General features: G+C 40.2%; 1 protein-coding gene and 1 non-coding gene across 2 annotated transcripts in view; one reads left to right on the top strand and one right to left on the bottom strand.

Annotated features, from left to right (window-relative positions):
* The window catches only part of LOC139694562 (kelch-like protein diablo), a 239,628-nt gene that overhangs the window by 75,234 nt on the left and 148,838 nt on the right, over positions 1-15,556 (top strand). The gene's annotated exons all lie outside the window — the stretch shown is intronic.
* On the bottom strand, positions 6,982-7,052 carry TRNAG-CCC (transfer RNA glycine (anticodon CCC)). Its single transcript has one exon. It is a non-coding gene; the product is annotated as a tRNA-Gly (tRNA).

The raw sequence follows: 15,556 nt of genomic DNA, 5'->3' as shown, positions 1-15,556 counted from the left end.
GAAGTATTAATCTTTTATTGACACAACTTTTCAGGCGAGAGCTGTCCTTGTTTAATTTCATTAAAAAACATTAGATGAAGCACATAGCCTTCTGGAAACATACAGGCATTATAAGTTGACTGCTGACACTAAGTAAATAATTCTTACACTGAAGTTAAGTAAACATGTACCATTCACTGAAAATATGAATACTGCTGAAAATTCACGGTCTATCAAATGTTTGGCTTATTCAAACAATATCTGTTGATCTTCATAGCTTCGTGACCAAAACCCAAAATATCCCAAAATGGTTGGTTGTCTAGCGTCACCAGCCATCCTCCATTACGGTGACTTTCGGGGCAATATGAAGATTCCCTCTTCCTCTACCTTTCTCTTTTTTGCGAATCCCTTTCCTCTCAGGTTCTCCTCCCCCTTCAAGCCTCTGCACCCCTCTTCGTCCCGAATGTCTTTCCAATTAATTCTGCCTTGCAACAGACGCCCCCGGACAGAGGGAAAAAACGCTTGCACCGAAGGTCGTAGCAGACGCGCGGGGGTTGTGAGAGGGTTGCAGGCGGGGAGGGAGGTCCAGGAAAAGGGGATGCTCTCATTTCGTGGAAGGGGGTGAAAAAATGCCGGGCGGGAGTCGTCCTGAGAGAGCGTTTCCTCTTCGAACGGGGGTGAGAGATTGGAATTCTCCCTTCAACCCGCATTTTCACTTTCTCGTCCTCCTCCTCACGCCCCTTCCCACTCAATATATCTCGCCTCCTTTCTTCTTGGCGAGGAAGGGATTTTTTTTATTCCCCGTCCGTGTTTCACTCCCATTTTCATTATCCACCTACCTTCCCGTTCCACTCATCGTCTGCTTCCTTAGTGAGACTATCGGTGCTAATTGAACTTGCAGGATTCTTTTCTGCCTTCGAGGTGTCCTGAGACAGAAGGGTAGAAATGGGTTTCGTGATCTGGCTTCTTTGGGTCCTGGGTTTCCAAGTCAAGGCCCTCGCGTCCGATCTCTGTGGTAGAAGGATTATTTTCAGGTTTGCAGTTCCATAATTTTGGGCGTGCAGTGTACAAGCAGAGCGTCAGTTCAACTGCGCGCTACCCTATGAACCCAATTGTGTAATTCGTTCAAGAATGTATTTTTGGCGTCGTCCAGATTATCTGAAACTGTTTTCCTATTGATGATTATTACAATAATTCGAAAATCGAGCAAAGAGGTACCTTGAGATACACTAGCAAAATGCATGTGCTGTATCTGTAGCGAAAGCGAATATTAAGTCAAAGGCGAGGTTAAATGTACTACTAAAATAATGTATTTCATAATGGCCTAATGATTTATGGCGAGATGTTGCCAAAATACTGAGGTGGAAAAAGTTTTTGAATTCAAATGATGGCTCTATATGTATGGCTCCATTTAAAATTTTTTCTCTAGAAGCATTTTGGGCCCCGTGTTCTCTCAAAATTGATTTTTGATAAAATTTATGCACCATTTTTGATCAAATTAGAAGCAAGCATGTAGCATGTCAGAAGCTTATTCCCAGTACTTGTTAGCAAAAATTCATTAATATATTAGATTTAGAAGATTAGAGTATCTTAATCAAATATTAAACGTAAACCTGATGAAGATGTACGTTAAAATTCAAGGAATATCTACAGTATTCACTATTAAGCTCGCTATTAAATTATCCCGAAAACCTCCATAAAATGTTCAAACATTTCGTTTAAAAAGGCTAATAATTTACTAGTTACTGAAAATAATAATGCTATGTAAATAATTTTGTAAATTAAATTTATGTATCGTGCTTTTCGTTGCGTAATCTCACGTATTGTCCCATATTTTAAGTCAGTTTTATTGGTAAGATATATTTTTTCAGCCCGTTGAGAGAACTGTTCAAACCACCCTCGTATTTCATAATTCATTAAAACATTTCATTTATATTTCACCCTTTCTAACCTGAGAGGTTTAGCTAATTGAATTAATGTGTTTTGATAAGGTGTTTTTGATCTTGGTTGCAAAGAAATTATGTTGACTGCGAAAAGATCAGCAAAAAATTTGAAAGGGAATCCGAAATAATCCTGGTCATATAGTATGTCAGAGAGGTATCAAGAAATAAGTCTAGAGTTAATTCAATCAAAAAGATAAAGGCGCAAGAATAACCAGCAGTTTGGAAAAGGCCAACTTATTTAATTACTTTTTTCAAAGCGTCTTCACCAATGTCTCACCGAATGTCTTCGATAGCTTACCAAATCGTTCCCGCCAAAATCAAATATCATATAATGGGATAGCACGTTTACAGAAAAATATTAACCCTAATAAATCCTCCGGACCCGATCAAATATCCGCCCTTATATTTAAGGAATTAGTGTTGGAAATTGCGCCGTTTCTATACATCGCCAGTAGATCACAAGATTCCCAGAGAATGGAAAACGGCTAATGCAAGGTTTACATTTTTAAAATGGAGGCAAGAAGGAAATGAGCGATTACACCTCCTCCCTGTCTCCCTCTCATCCATATCATGCAAGGTCATGGAACATATAATTACTAGTTCGATGGTTAGGTACCTAAATAGTCGAATAGTCATGAGTTACTGAAGAAAAACCAGCACGATTTCTGAAAGGGTAAATCATGCGAGGAACAATTTGCACTTTTTGTTCATGATATTTTTGGATCGAGAGAGAGGCATGTTGCAGTGGTCCCGATATTTCTATATTTTAAAAAGTCTTCTGAGCAATCGCCTCATAGTGAACTACTCAAAACGCTTGCAGCCTTTGGAATAGTTAGACATATCCTGGGCTGGATACAAGACTCTTTGAACGGCCGGGTACCAAGAGTAGTCATAGATGGTGTTAGCCATCGTTAGAAGTCACTTCAGGTGCTCCTCATAGTATTGTTATCGGACCTTTTCTATTCCTTATTTACGTTAATGAAATTAACTCCGTGCTTAATAGCAAGATTGTAGTCATTGTAATATTAATATAAATTTGGCATTGAATTGCATGAGTGCAAAAATAGCGTCATTAATATGTCACCTCCATACTATATACGTAATTTCTGTGTGCGTCCGGTACACAATATTCGAAAATAAATGCCAGAGAACACAATTTTTGCCTTCACTACCATTTTTAATCTCACTCGCATTTTAATACTCCGATGTGATTAACGTAACTGTTAGAGAATATGGTATATTTATACTCTCGGAAATTTGAGGTACCTAATATCCGTATTTGCATTCACGCTTTACGAAAATTCACGCAGTTAATTTTGGATGCTAAGTATTTCCGCGCCACCCCGTTTACTTTTCTCCGGGTAATATTGCCGTAAAAATTAAAAGGGGAAATACATGAGCATGCACACAAACAGGAAAATAAAACTCATGGAAAGCACGGAGATAATTCGGGCCAAAATTTACATTAAAGCTCCTCCGAATCCCTTCCCTCGGGTCCTGTGTTAAAATCGCTTCCGCGCCGTTTATTCTTTATTTATTTTTCTTCGAACGCGATACCCAGGGGGGCACAATGCTCCTCTTGCGATGTCTCGCGGGTTTTAGCCTTCCGACTCCCCCCCCCCCCAATGGAATGGTTCTGGATCCTCGGAGCGGGCAACGACAGACCGCGCATCCAGGGCCGCGACGTGTGAAAAGGAGCCCCGCGTGCTTTATGAAAGTGCACGCACACGCGCGAGACTCGTCTGTGGCATCTGTGGTGAGTGCTTGCCACGAAAGCGAGTTTTTTTAATGCTAACCCACGTTATTACGACCGGACGAGGAGAAAAAGATAGAGTTTAAAAAACACGAGAGAAGGCAGAGTGGCGTGAGGGAAACGAGGAAGACCAGGATGGCGGGAAGGGGAAGCTGTCGCACGCCGTGGTCCCGTGCGACTCGCTCCCTGCAAGGCTATGAATAAGCCCTCAATAAAGCGAAACAGCTAAGCCCACGCCTACGCCCCTCTCACCGTTGGCGCTCCTCATCTTCTCCCTCTCCTCAAGAGTTGGCGCTTCGATGCCCTCCACTCCGCCTCACCCCTCTCCTCAACGTTCCCTTCGATGTCGCGTCTTCTTCGACACCTCGTTCGCTTAAAGATATCAGCTCCGAACGATTTGTCGAAAGTGGGTATGGCGGGGATTAAGCAGTGCCACGTAATTCCTCCTCCGGTGTCCCTGCCATCGGTCGTTGCCTTTTAACTTGCAGTAGGGAAGTTCTACCCTTAACCTTTCGCTCCTACTACTCTCTGTCTAACTCTTCACTTTTTCTCTCTCTCTCTTGCTCCTCCCCCATTCCTCCTCTATTCCCTAATGAATTTCTTTGAATGCCGTCTCGCTAAATTTTGAGACCTGTGTCCACACTTTATGTCTCCACTCATTTTAGTAGTAATACTTTCGTTTGAACATCAACCAAATTGAGTGACTGCAAGTTATAAATCATTTCCTCCGTCTTCTCCAAGGAATTTTGTGCAGTGTGCATTACCTAAAAATTCAATAGGCTAGGCAAGACTGAAGTTATAAGTAAGTGTTAATATTGAATATAAGTATAATATAAAGTAAGTGTTAATTATCACCAATCGCATAGCAAGATGTCTTGCCACGTGATTCATATTACCCAATTCGAAAAAAATGTATAGATCTGGTAGAGTTATATGCAAAACAATATTGTAATGGAAATAGACATATGTTTTTACCATCGAATTGAGTCAGATGAATTTTAATATATCAGGAATATCGAAATTGAAAGTATACTACCTTGATCAAAAAGTTCCCGGAATTTATTCAGAAAATTAAAAATACAAGTTTATTCATCTAAATCTATATTGTCCCCTTCAAAGTAATCCCCATCGACTGCAACACACTTATGCCAGCGCTTGATCCAATCCTCGAAACATTTTTTATATTCGTTTTCGGTATGTCCATCAGTGCTTCCTGCGATTTTTCCATTACTTCCTCTCGGCTGGTAAAACGCGTTCCCCGTAATGGTTTTTTAACTCGATTGAACAGAAAGAAGTCACAGGGAGCCAAATCAGGTGAATTCGGTGGCTGTTGGATGGTATTTGTTGCATTTTTCGTCAAAAAATTACGAATAATGATAGCACTGTGCGACGGTGCGTTATCATGGTGCAAAATCCACGAGTTTTCTGCCCACATTTCTGGTCTCTTTCGGCGAATTGCTTCACGCAAACGTCTCATAACGCCCAAATAATACTCTTTGTTTACTGTCTGGCCTTCTGGCAAAAATTCATGATGCACTACACCGTTGTAATCCATGAAAACCGTCAGCATTGCCTTCTTTTTTGACTGAAAACGACGTGGTTTTTTTGGTCTCGGCTCATTTGGTGAACGCCATTCACTTGCCTGATGTCTGGATTGCGTGTCGTACTCATAAACCCACGTCTCGTCTCCAGTAATGATCCTTTTGATGAATGTGGGATCGGATTCAGCCTCGCAAATCATGTCTTTTGCGACGTCAACACGGTCTCTTTTTTGCATGAAATTGAGGTCTTTTGGCATGCTACACGACGGAAACCCAAATCATTAACCACAATGTCTTGGGCGGATCCATAGGCAATGTTCAAGTCCTCCGCTATTTCTCTGATGGTTAATTTGCGGTTATTGACCAACATTTCTTTAACTTTATCAATTTTTTCACCGACTTTCGATGTCGATGGTCTGCCACTGCGTTCATCATCTTCGATTGACTCACGACCACTTCTGAACCGCTCGTGCCACTGGTAAACGACCGTTTTTTTAGAGAATCGTTGCCGAAACACTTTTCCAACATTTCCAACGTCCGTGCGCCACTAAATCCGTTTTTTACGCAAAATTTAATAGAAGTTCGTTGTTGCAAATTTAAATCCATTTCTGCAATTGTAAAAAAATCGCCAACACACACAGAGATAGATGTACTCTTGGCTACGTAACTTTTGCAAATGTCAAGTTATGACACTAAGATTTAAAGGGAATATCAACAACAGATGTACCAATTTAACAAAAAAAACAGAACTCAAATCGGAACGATGGGAGCGCCACACGGTGGTTATTCCGGGAACTTTTTGATCAAGGTAGTAGACTTGATTAAATACTTAGACGTTAACCTCACCCACGACCTCTCCTCGGTGAAACATATACGGGGAATATGTGGACAGACTAACGAAAAATTATGATTTATTAGAAGAGATTTGTGGAAATATGATGAAAATATTAAAGAGAAATATTATCTTTCGCTGGTTAGGCCTCATTTAGAATATGCTGCTAGTATACGGGATCCTCCTAAAGCTTGATTGGTTGCCGAATTAGATCGCGTGTGGTGTAGAGCAGCTAGATACAAAACGTTGTTATGATAAACTGAGTACCGTACCAAAATTATGAGAGGAGCTAGGAATCATTCACGGAGCTAAGGTTAAATTTTATTTTAAATATATTGCATAATGCAGAAGGATGTCTCTTAAGCGATGATGTTGTAAATGCATTTTTAGCCCTATCATACTACGGTTAGAAAGATCATGTAAGGAAAATTAGAGCAATTAAATGTAGAACAGATTGAATTCCGGTGTCATTTTTCCCACGACCAATAAGGGATCAAAATAACGTAGTCCGACCGTGAAGGGAAGGGAGAGGGGCATTTTTGGTGAAAAGTAGACTATCACCCTCTGCCACACACCCTTGCGGTGGCCCTGCGCAATATGTATTGTAATATAATATTTTATTGGGCCTTTCTCTATCTATATAAATTTAATTTAATTAACTTTGAAAAAATGAGTATGATTATTTAAAAATGAATGTTTGTAGCCGCTGTTGAATAAATGTACTACTGATGGACATTTTAAATTATCATATTCCCGCTTTCGTGTAGGTTAATACGCATGAATGCCTGTTTCTAAAAATATTTATTCGAGACCATGTGTTCCTAAATAAAACTATTTCTCGTTATTTTAAGAATTAGAAAGTAATTTTATTATTTAAATATGAGTACAACATATCTTTATTTCCAACTGTCAACGAGTAATTAGTAAAAAACTTGCACTGCCCGGGAATCGAACCCGGGTCGCAAGAATGGGAATCTTGCATGATACCACTACACCAGCAGTGCACATTGGATTAATGTTGCTTTTCTCTGTATTATATTCCTTACAATTGAAGATCAAAAAATTCCTTGACGTGAGTCGTGCCTTTTCTTTTATGACTGCTTCCCTTTTTTGCTGTTATCCTGTCCGCGATTTCTGTCATAGCCCATAATGGTATTGCTTTTCACCTTTTTTATCCTCTCCTTTTTTACCTTTTACCCCTTTTACCTACCTCATTATCCTTTTTTACCTTTTACCCCTTCTTGACTTGTGGCGCTAGCCAACTAATTTCATTTTTACTTTGTTTAGAAAGGTAAACTGTTTACGGCTATTGGAGTTTCACATTTATTATATGAATAACTATTGTTTGAATATATTCAGGATACTTGCATATACTACGTTTAATGCGATTAATCAATGTAGCAGGACTGCCATATATAGTATACACGATTAACCACTATGCTACATGTTATATTCAATGTAGGAATGCTTTTTGTCAATATTTTTTCCTATCCGACAACTGAGCAACTTTTTTTCGCAAATATTTCCTGTTCATGGCGTTGACGTCTTCAAATTAATTTGAAAGATTTTTTTACGTCAATACAACCAACACATTGCAGTTGTTGGTGAAAATGTAAAGCACGGGATAAATGTCCCTTAATGACACATCAAAACTTAAATTTGTCCAGCACTTCCATCAAATCTTCAAAGCTTTCATAGAGTGCTGTAAAAATTAATTACAATATAAATGTGTACTAGGGCCCAATCGAATGCAATGGCTGAGTTTCGCCGTGATTAATGAATAGTTATTTTTAAACTTAAATTGGTAGTTTTTTAATGATACCATTTTTATTTTAATTAAAGCGGGCAGAGGAAGTTCATATCAGGTGTTACCATAATTGTCAAATGTCATTAACATAAACGAAAATTATTATTAAATGATTTTGCCGTATAGTTAAAAATTAATTAACATTTATCCAGCGCCATGTTTACGACGTTGATGGAACGTGTCTAGAATCGGCCTTATTCATTCAATGAAATGGAATGGAAGGTCATAGACGTAGTCTTATTTCCAGGGATTATATTTCAGTTGTAGGTCCCTGTACGCGAAGCCAATTCTGGGTCACATTTTCAAGTCTAAGACCATTTACCCGCAAGTAATCCATGAGAATGGTTTCTGTCGAAATTGCCTCACCAGCTTCCCCAAATGCGACTTCGATGCTCTACCGCCTCAACCCTTGTCGGCGGGAGAAGTACACGACCGTACTCGCTATTAAACAAGGGAAAATTGGAAGGCAGGGCTGGGTCGGGAATCGGCTAAAGCGCAATGATCTACTTCTTGACTCCCCGAGGAGTCGGTGGGGGGAGTCTTTTCTGCACCAAATACCCCAAGGCACTCCAATAGACAACCTCAAAGTCAGATCCCTCTCTGCCTGTGCCGTAATCCAAATTTATTGCTGCGGGACTTAAAAAGTCACCCTCCCATGGATTATCGTGTCAGAAGCTAGTAGTGTTACCATGAAAAATATGGCACCCTAATTGGCTCGACCATGTTTTGCCGTGCCCAATAGTTAAAGAGGTTTCCTTAGTCCAGCAAGTTGGTCGGCTGCCTACATTTTTACCTAATTCTTAAATAACGGGGAAATGGTGGCAACTTAGTGGTGGTTTCTCAACTGACAACCTGTCACTAAAAGTTTACTCACATTATCCATTTTGCTGTAGAGGAAGACGTTTCCTATGTCACCAGTATAATTGTCGAATCTGTTTCCCCTGCATTCGATTCAATTTATTTAAAACAATCAGATTTTAATAATTTTTTAAGTTCACGTACACCTTCTTTAGGTTTAAATATTCCTGATCAGTGTATTCCTGTGCAATGTTTATTTATTTGTCGCTTAAAAATTAATTACTATTGAAATCAGGAATTTAGTTTTTCACTTTCTATGCAATTTACCGTTTGATTAGGTGGACTAACCTAAGAGAGAGCATTGCTTCATTATCTTGTCTGTGAAATTTTAATTAAGCTTTGATTTCATTTAAGTATTATAGTCTTTAAAGTCCTTAATGCGTTCTTAGCGTTTTTTGATTCGATCTTCTTTACTTTTCAGGTAATATACAATGCGGTTATGTCCTTGAATTTTGGTGGAGACTAAAGGGTGAGTGCTATTTTCCCGTGAACTTTAACCCCCTATGTTTATCTTCATCTGTCCTATTCGAGTTCCTTGTTGATAATGTACGGGCAGGGATATTCTTCTACTGCATACTTATAAAGCTTATTTCATAGTATATATTTCTTCTCCTGCCATATATAATTGCATATTTGGCGCGGTTTTACCTTCAATTGTAAACGTGTTTATTTTGAGGTGATTTTAAATTTTTGTCTTTAGAGTAAAAGGTGGTATACGAACTCCACCACAGTCCTAGCAAAGGAAGGTGTGATTACTAGCGTACTGCTTTAAACTACATGCAATAGTTCTTATGACAGAGAAGTGACTGCTATTAAACACAGACTGATATGGTCATAATCCCCTTTCTAGAACCTTGTGTCAGTTATTATGGATGGTTTTCCGTGAATTGATAACCTATACTATACCTTTGGAAATGGAGCACATACATGCAGTTTACCATCGTGAGTTAATCGTTTTTATTAATGCACTGTAATTCTAGTCTGTGCTTTAATTAGCTTTGCTAATGAGGTTTCTATGGATCTGTTTTGCTGCATAACTTTGTTTGTCTTGTTATATGGGAATTCAATATTACATCATTCACCTACGTTCATTTCAAAGAATAGTTTACTTTTACCTTCTGATGAATTTGGAGCGGACCATGTGAGGGAGTGTGGTGTTGGTTGGGTAGTTTTAACAATATATCATACAATTATTATTGAATTAAAGTTTGGAAAAAGCATTCAAAATTGCACAAATTTGAAGGAAACTATAAGAATTTAATGCAACAAACTCTATTTGTAATGCTATCATATTTTCAGAAACAAGTTGAGTATGTATTTAAAAAATTATGAGAATTTTAAATATTTCAAGAAGCAATGGAGAGAAACTCTATATCATTTAGCATCTAATGAATGGCAAATGAAAACGAGAAAATATTTTAGTATTTTTATTTAATATCAACAAGTTTGAACTGCCTTCACATAATACAGGGTTCGTCCGGAAAATAAGTATACTGAGCTCAGGAAAAAAAATTTATTACACTTTTACATATCTTAAGCTAATATTCCTCAAAATAGGACCCTTGTGAGTCGATACACTTGTTCCAGCGGCGTTCCCATTCCTGGAACGCTCCTGCGAAGGCATCATCGGGAACCTCTCGAAGACTCGTCGTCGACCTCTTCTCTGCCCTCCACGAACATCTTGTGCCACCGAAAGATCATGTTTCTGGACATGGCTGACTCCCCGTAAGCCTGGTTAATCATACCGACAGTTTCGGTAGACGATTTCCCAAGCTTTACCGCAAATTTGATGGAATAACGCTGCTCCAAAAACTTCGGCATCGCGTTCCGTGACGTGGGTCGAGCGTGGAGGTTCGCGTTAACAGAGCTCCTCACTACACCACAGCTCAGAGCCGACTGCCTTTTTCAGCGTCGCTTGCCAACATACCCCCTCCAATCGCAGCCCGTCAGAGCGGTGCTGGGCGCGCCTGGAGCGGCGCGCCCAGCCCAGGAGTCAGTACACTTATTTTCCGGACGAACCCTGTATGCATTCTTAGAATCTTATATCGATTCTCACCTCAATATTGCCAGCGTAAAAAACTTGTGTTTTAATCCTGGATCTTTTGTTGAATCGATCCGCTAAACAGAAAATCTTTTAGAAGCTTATTAATATAGTACTAGCTGTATCGACTTGTGATTCAACCGGTATAAATGTTGACGCGAGTGAAGAACCTCTGGAAAAATGCCAATCCATAGGGATTGGTATATTTTATAAAATGATGATGAAAGACTCACATAGGATTGTGGTTTTCCAAAAATACATGTTTAAACGCATGGTACTCGAGGAATCAAACAGCTTGACTCTTGAGGGTGTGTAATTTCACCGAAAGTTGAACTCGCCCCACCATTTTGTACTGATTAACTAAAGTTACTGAACTGAAGAAGAAGAAGAAAGAGTGTTACCGAACCCTCCACCATGCCTCATAAAGTAACGCATACAGTAAAACATATTGTTGGGCGACGCTCTACTAAAATTATATACGCACTCATATAATAATGTGCACCTCCTCTTCACTGACCTTGTATCCCTTTTTACTCTGTCCCATCACTGTGTCCGACGTCCATCGCAGCTTTTCGTGCGGAAATACATCCTGCCGTAGTGATTATGTATAGGCGACGGTGTTGCCTTACCATTCTCCTCCGCGTATGGGCGTAGTTAATTGATTGCGATGCATAGAGCAGACAAAAACAGAGAACATGGAACCAAACAGCTGTAGCTGCAATCTCTCATTTCTCCAGCGATTCACCAGTGGAAAAATACATGTGTATGAGGGAAGAATGTAATAAAAAGGAGGCAGGTATATGATTGTGTGGCATGTACGTATATAAATTCAGAAAAAATATGTCTGTATGCACGTGCGTACATATATATATATATATATATATATATATATATATATATATATATATATATATATATATATATATATATACACACACACACACACACCCTTCGGGTGGATTACTGTGTTTATGGTTTATATATATACTCGTACATATGTATATATGTATATAAATACAGACACACCTACACCAGTACTTCCATCCTCCTCCACCCTGATTCAGTCCATTCAACCGAAAGAGAAAAAAAAGATCGAAAGAAAGAGGTCAATTGCTCGAGGAGGAAAAATGCCCGCCGCGACTCGCGAGCCGAAAAACACACCCCCTCGCCCACCTAGTCGTCGTTCCTCCGCTTTCTGAAAAGGGACGAGAACGAAGGAGATAGGAAGGAGGGAAAAAGAACAAATTAACCAAAAAAAGGAAGGAAGGTAGCGAGGCGAAAGAAAACTTCCGTTTAGCATTGATAAAAGGAAACCTCGAGGAAAAAATCAGAAGAAATATCATCAAACTTGTAAAAATCCGATTCCGGACGAAAGAGGGTAGGTAGCGGACAAAGACGACGGACGGGTTTGGTGGGGGTGGTTTTCGAGAAGGAGTGGAAGTTTCTTTGCCCCACCCCCTCTCCAATCCACTCACTCCCTAGCGCCGGCGACGCAAATCGGGGGTAGGGGCGCACGTGGAGTGTATGGGGGAAACCGGGGGGGACGAAGGGAATTCTGTGTATAAGGGGAGGGGGAGAGAGCGGCACCGGAGGAAGAAGCGGATAGAAGAGGAGGGAATCCCATCTTCCCTCTCTCTCGCTGAAAAGGTATTTTCCCGCAGTTGTCCACAATCAGAGGCCATTGAAAAGGAGTCTCCCAACCCCATCCCTCCTCTCCGTCCCGCCGCATGAGGGAGTTTAAATCATTCATTCAGCCGGGGCACGGGCCCGAGCGGGTCGCATCTCCGGAGGAGGAGAGGGAAGAAAGGAAGGAGAGGGAGGGTCGTGAGCATTTGCAGGGGGCGGGATAATAAGAGAGGAAATGGGTGAGACAAGGAGGGGGTGGGGATCGGAAGGAGGAAGGAAGTGTGGCTGGAAGCGTTTCGACCGGAGATCATATCCGGGGGCACCGTACGCACTTTGGTGCGTATCGTTTTCCACAACCACTGTCCTATTGCTACAAAAAGCAATCGTTAATTCTCGTCGGAAAATTAGAGAAACAAGGAAGCGTGTATCTCCAAAGGACTAACAGAACAAGGAAGGCACGAAATGAATGTACGAAAGGCGTGTCTTCAAGTTTAATGCAGGCGCTGATGGGATTATTAGGACCCTTTTCGGATTATCGGAAGATATATTGTAGGTAAAAAAGGGGATAAAATAGGAGAAAACGACACCACATGTATAGAGTGTATGTAACGAGACGACTCTTCCATCGCTTATACATTCGACGATTGCAAGAAACTAACTTCAAGAACACCGAAAATTGTATGCTCGGAAAATGTTGTTCTCATCATTCAACGCTTCCACGAACTATTCTCGTGAAATCACAGTTGCGCCATCAAGTATCGTTTCTAATACGTCCTGTGACATACTCCTTCAGGTGCTCCCAGGATTTGATATATATTTCATTTTCAATAAGTAAGGGTCGTTTTTTTAGTATCTCAATATTTGTGGGTAAGGACAAAGTTGCACTCATGCAGTGTCATCTGTTAATTATTTTCGAAGTCACTCAAGTTATTTTTTTAATTCAGTGGTTGTTTGCCTGTCTGTGAATGCAGATAGCAATGTCCGTGAAAGTAATGGCTGCCGCCAGTTGAGAAGTATGTGCTGTGGTTCGATTTGTATGCAATGGGATCATCAGTCGCCCAAATCCATCGGGAGTTATGCCTAGTTTATGGAACCACAATAAAGAGTGAAGGGAAGGTTAGACACTGGTGATGAGGCTTCAATAATGGTCGCAGAAATGTGCCTGATGAAGAATGGAGTGGCAGGACCGGTATCCAGGCCAATGGAATAGCGTAACAACATGGCCAAGAACTGCGATGTGACCAAATTTTGACAATTATTGCTCTGAATGTTGATTTTTCTCTTTTTGACGACTTCCTTAAAAGTAAATGGCACGGACCTAAGAGACGTCACTGTGCTATTCTATTAATTTAGTCGTGTGTCTAAAAAATACTTAGTTGCATGCAAACTGGCTTACGTTTATACGGTCCGTTGAAAGCAATAATTCTTTCTTCCATGTGATCGACGTTGGAGGCGATTTTAGTTTCGAATTCTCATTGGGGTGAAACGGTTACTTTAGTCGATTCTTGCAATGCAGAGGATCTTTTAATGATTTATATAGAAATATGCCACGTTTTAATGATGGCAATAACCATTCGTAAAGACCAAAGATGATCACAAGTATGATACGTTCCAATTTTTTTAAATTATATGTTTGTCTGCCTTCACCGGTGTTTGGTTTGGAGCAGTAACTGCAATTATCAGTATGAAACAGCACTCAGAGAAGGTTCCCATTGTGCTTTTAGCTGTCATAATGGGAGCCTTCTTCTTCAGCTAATTTTGATAAATGAGAAATCGATATTTAAATCTATCGATGCGTTCATTTTATTCCTGGTTTTTCCTTGTTGATACTGCAATCATATTCCCTCAAATAATTCATATGAAAGTCTGTACATTTTGCGCTTTATTAAAGAGTTTGAAATTCAAGGAAAATAGTCCCAATGCATCAATTTTCAAGAAATATCCTCGAAAAATGTTCAGGGAGGGAGCACGAATCCCATTTGAATTGAAGTAAAATTTAAAATTTTATCCAACCAAGTTAAAACTCTGTTTGAATACTTCGTAATCGTTTTACCTTAAGCTTAATTTGGTTCAGATATCCCGTCCTGCTGGTATTAAAGAGAGGAGCATAGATTGATGCGTAATAAATACTAGTGAGAAACTGAGAGGAAACAAAAAGGGTAAAGGAAGCAAGATTTGGAAGTAAGAAGTTGAGGTGTGGAGGGCTGAAAGTTGTCACCATGTCTTCAAGGAATGGCCGTGGTAGAGAGTATTTTTGATAAATGGACACTCTGAAGCCAGGAAGCATCTGTATTAGCGGAAGGAGTTGGGAATACAGAGGAAGGGTTGTGACTGTTGGTCTTCCTGTCGTGATTTCCCTTGGGAGACGATGGTCGGGGTGGGTCTGGGACGGGAAAGAGGCACAAGGGATCCCTTCGCGTCCTGTACACCTCCTGTGTACAGAACGCTCTTTCATCTTCCATTTCTCGCCAACTCTTTGTAGCCTAACTATTAATCCAATTCCGAGGCCTTATTTCCACTTGTCCTCCTCGTGCAACACTTTTGGAACCCCACGAGAGTTAGCCGACAGAGAGTTTGTAAGATGATGGCAAATATGCGAGTGTATGTGTCGCGTGGTGACGCTCAACCCTAAGGGCAAACTTATAGAGCAAGTGGGGAAGATTTTCGGCGGAGAAACAGGTTTCAAACGTATTTAGTGCTTGCAGTGGGAAACACTGAATAGCAGTGGGCGAACACAATTCTCGGTCATCACCAGAAACTTGAGGGGCGAATGAAATCTCAGGGGATGGTAGGCCGGCTGAGATACACAGAAGTCGAGCTACGGCACCCAGGAGGATCTCAACACATGGCGTCGAAACCTTTGTGACCAATTTAATGACGCTAAGGGGGGGTTATATATATATATATGAATTTTTAAAAGGTTATATACTATATATATATATATATATATATATATTTATTTATGATTTTGTCGAAGTAACACGGAAGTGTTGGATAAAAAACATGGACAGCAACAAACAATATAAGAACACATAAAAAGAACACGCACGTAATTTCTTAATAATTTCGATGGAATGTAGCTCGGCTTTCCTCGGAAGAAACTGCTATTGCTTACTGCTATTCAGTCAGTACTACTGTTTCTTCTGATGAAGACGGAGCTGAATTACGTTGAAATT

Source organism: Hetaerina americana, unplaced genomic scaffold (genome assembly GCF_022747635.1).
Source record: "Hetaerina americana unplaced genomic scaffold, ioHetAmer1.1.p SCAF_50, whole genome shotgun sequence".
In the NCBI taxonomy this organism is placed as follows: Eukaryota; Metazoa; Arthropoda; class Insecta; order Odonata; family Calopterygidae; genus Hetaerina; species Hetaerina americana.
This window is presented reverse-complemented; position numbering and strand designations above follow the sequence as displayed.